The sequence below is a fragment of the Cryptomeria japonica genome, chromosome 2 (genome assembly GCF_030272615.1).
Source record: "Cryptomeria japonica chromosome 2, Sugi_1.0, whole genome shotgun sequence".
In the NCBI taxonomy this organism is placed as follows: domain Eukaryota; kingdom Viridiplantae; phylum Streptophyta; class Pinopsida; order Cupressales; family Cupressaceae; genus Cryptomeria; species Cryptomeria japonica.
The window spans coordinates 199,573,311-199,576,699 of NC_081406.1; positions in this window are offsets into that span (position 1 = coordinate 199,573,311).

Here is a 3,389-nt window from a genome sequence, read left to right on the forward strand (position 1 = left end):
CTGGAGTAAACAAAAATTTTGAACAGTTGAAACAGAAAGTGACTGAGTAGCCTGTGTTAGCTTTACCGAATTTCAACAAAGTATTTCAAGTTGATTGCGATGCAAGTGGAACAACAATTGGAGGACTCTTGAGTTAAGAAGGGAGAGCAATAGCTTATTTTAGTGAGAAGTTGAATGATGCTCAAAGGAGATATTTAGTATATGATCAGGCATTCTATGCCATAGTTCAAGCTTTGAAGAAGTGGAGACATTACTTGTTGTCTAAGGAGTTTGTGTCGTATACAAATCATCAAGCCTTGCAGAATTTGAACAGTCAAAGTAAGTTGAATCAGAGACATATGAGATGGGTAGAATTTTTGCTGAGTTACACCTTTGTGTTAAAGCATAGAAGTGGGAAATCTAACAAATTTTTTGATGCATTGAGTAGAAGAAGGAATTTTTTGATAGAGATGAGAGTGACGGTGTTAGGATTTGAGGAGTTGAAGACCTTGTAGGATGATGACCCGGATTTTGAAGAACCTTGGAAAGCATCTAGAGAACCGATTATGACAAATAGGAGTAAGTGGCTGGATTATTTCATTTAGGATGGGATGTTATTCAGAAGAGTTCAGTTATGTATACCTAGGAGTTCTATGAGGGAAAATTTTATAAAGGAAAAACATAGTGGAGGATTAGCCGGACACTTTGGAGTTGACAAAATAGTAGCATTGGTGAGTGAGCATTACTTCTACCCCCAGATTCATAAGGATGTTAGGAAATTTGTGCATAATTGTAGAATTTGTCAAGTTGCAAAAGGGAGTAGTCAGAATGTGGGATTGTATAAACCTTTGATAGTACCGGTAAGACCTTGGGAGGATATAAACATGGATTTCATACTTGGATTTCCTAAAACACAGAGAGGAAATGATGTTATATTTGTGGTGGTGGATAGATTCTCGAAGATGTCTCATTTCATACCTTGTAGGAAGACATCAGATGTAGTGCATGTAGCAGACCTATTTTTCAAGGAAGTGGTGAGATTGCATGGATTACCTAAAAGCATAGTTTCAAATAGAGATACTAAGTTTGTTGGTTTTTTTGGAGAGCACTTTGGAAGAAGATGAAGACAGATTTGGAATTCAATTCTAATGTTCACCCACAGATTGATGGATAGATAGATATAGTTAAATAGAGCTTGGAAAATTTACTGTGATGTTTAGTTGGAGACAAAAGTGGAAGTTGGGATTTGATTCTTGCACAAGCAGAGTTTGCTTACAATAATTCAATAAACAAGAGTACCAAAAGAACACCCTTTGAGATAGTTACCGGAGCACACCCTAGAGGTATATTAGAGAAGAAATATCTACAAAGAGGATAAGATATGTGCAGAAGCAGAAGACTTTGTTGATCAGATGGAAACCTTGCATATTCAGGTTAAGCAGCATTTGGAGGACATGAACATCAAGTATAAGGAGAAAGAAGATGAGAAGAGAAGATATAAGGAATTTGAAGTTGGTGATAAAGTGATGGTGTATCTAAGTAAAGAGAGATTCCCAGTTGGAACCTATAACAAGTTGCAGATAAGGAAGTTTGGAGCTTGTAAGATCTTGAGGAAACTAAGTTCTGAAAATGCATATGAAGTGGAGTTACCAGTTGATTTGAGTATTTCACCTATATTCAATATTAAGTTGGATATTCCCCTCAACCTGGACCAGGTGGACCCTGATAACAGTAAAAGTGATGAGGTGGATTTTGATGTGCTTCTGCTAACTCCACCTCCAGTCAGGAGAAGTGTTTTCGTTAGGTGAGTAATGAAAATCACGTCATTAAACAGGTGATTAATAAGATTTTTAATACCTTCACCAAGATCCGATGCCTAATAAAATTGAGAAGCTCCTTAAAATGACCCAAAAATTGACTGAAGATGTTAGTCATGAAAATAGAGCATGAATCTAGAATTGCCAGTTTGGAGAAAGATGTGGAACACCTTAAGGGAAGTCTCAGGAATGTGGTTGAGATCAGCAAAAAAGATATGAATAATAGTGCGAAAGGCCTTAAAAAGTTGAATTAAAAAATTATAATCCATAAAGCTGAATAGATCAATAGCATTCTAACATCTGATACTAAATCTAAAAAGAAAAATCTGGATTCTAAACTAAAAGAATCGGAGGTGTGGGTTTCTACAGGCCCGTCTACTAGGAAAAGGACTACGAACCAAGAGAAAAGTTCCATGAGGAGCATCATGGAGGAGCTAGAAGATATCAACAAGGAAGTTATTGAGAAAAATGTAGAGATCTTAGGTGCTTTTATTTAGCTTTTTGCTTGTTAGCCTGGGCTTTAGCATTTTTTTTATTTGGGCTCTGTGGGGTTTTACCCCTGTTTCTTTTTCTATTTGGTTGTTAGTTTTGGACTTTTATGCTAATATTTTGATTTCTCTATACTTGGATTTGGGTTTCAAGTCCCTGTAAAACCTATTTTATCTTAATAAAAAACTAAAGAAAATAGAGAAATAAAGAATGGTGCATTTCTAACCTATGAGGTGTATGATAGTATCTATAAATATGAGATGCTAAAAATCAATAATGGAATTTCCCTAGGATGGTGTCCTTAAATACATAACCTTAAACATATATGTTGAAATATTTTGCATGCATGCTAATAGTTAATAGTCATATTTTAGATTTATTGTTCCTAAAAGGTAAAATTTTAAATTTTGTAAATAGATATTGGAATATGCATAAGTTCTAGCCTAGGGGATGAGACCATAGATGTGATATAGTTTAAGATAGAAAATATACAAAGAGTAGAAACAATGTTGTTTCAAATTGGGAAGTCAGTATATATGAATGCTAGATTCAATATTGATATGAATAAATGCATAAAAATTTCCAAGATAGATAGCCACATTGTGCATTAATAACATCCACCAAAAAAGAGATAATTAGAAAGAAAATTGTAAATTATAAAAAAATTATTGTTTATAAAAATAATTAAGAAAAAGTGCATAACACTTATGAATGGAGCACTTATTCTCATCATTGACTAGTAGGGGAGAATTATTTTACTTGTTTTATTGAACATTATTGTAACAATCTTATACAAGGGGAACTTATCCTCATAAATTTAGAGTAGGGGGAATTTTTGTTTTCTTTCGTTGAATTTGGTTACATTCTTATATGGTAGTGTCATGTGATTTCTTATCGAAGTTTGTTGCTTAAACCTTAGGAACATAGGCTATCCTTTGTAAATATTGAACCTGTAATGTTGGAGCTACTACAATTTAGATATCAAACTGAGGTTATGAAAATAGGGGTGCTAAAATTATGTAGCTAGTGCATGATAAAAAAAATGTCACATGGTTGAATACAATTTGTTCCCTTCTTTCTACATTTTCTTCCAGCTTAACCTCC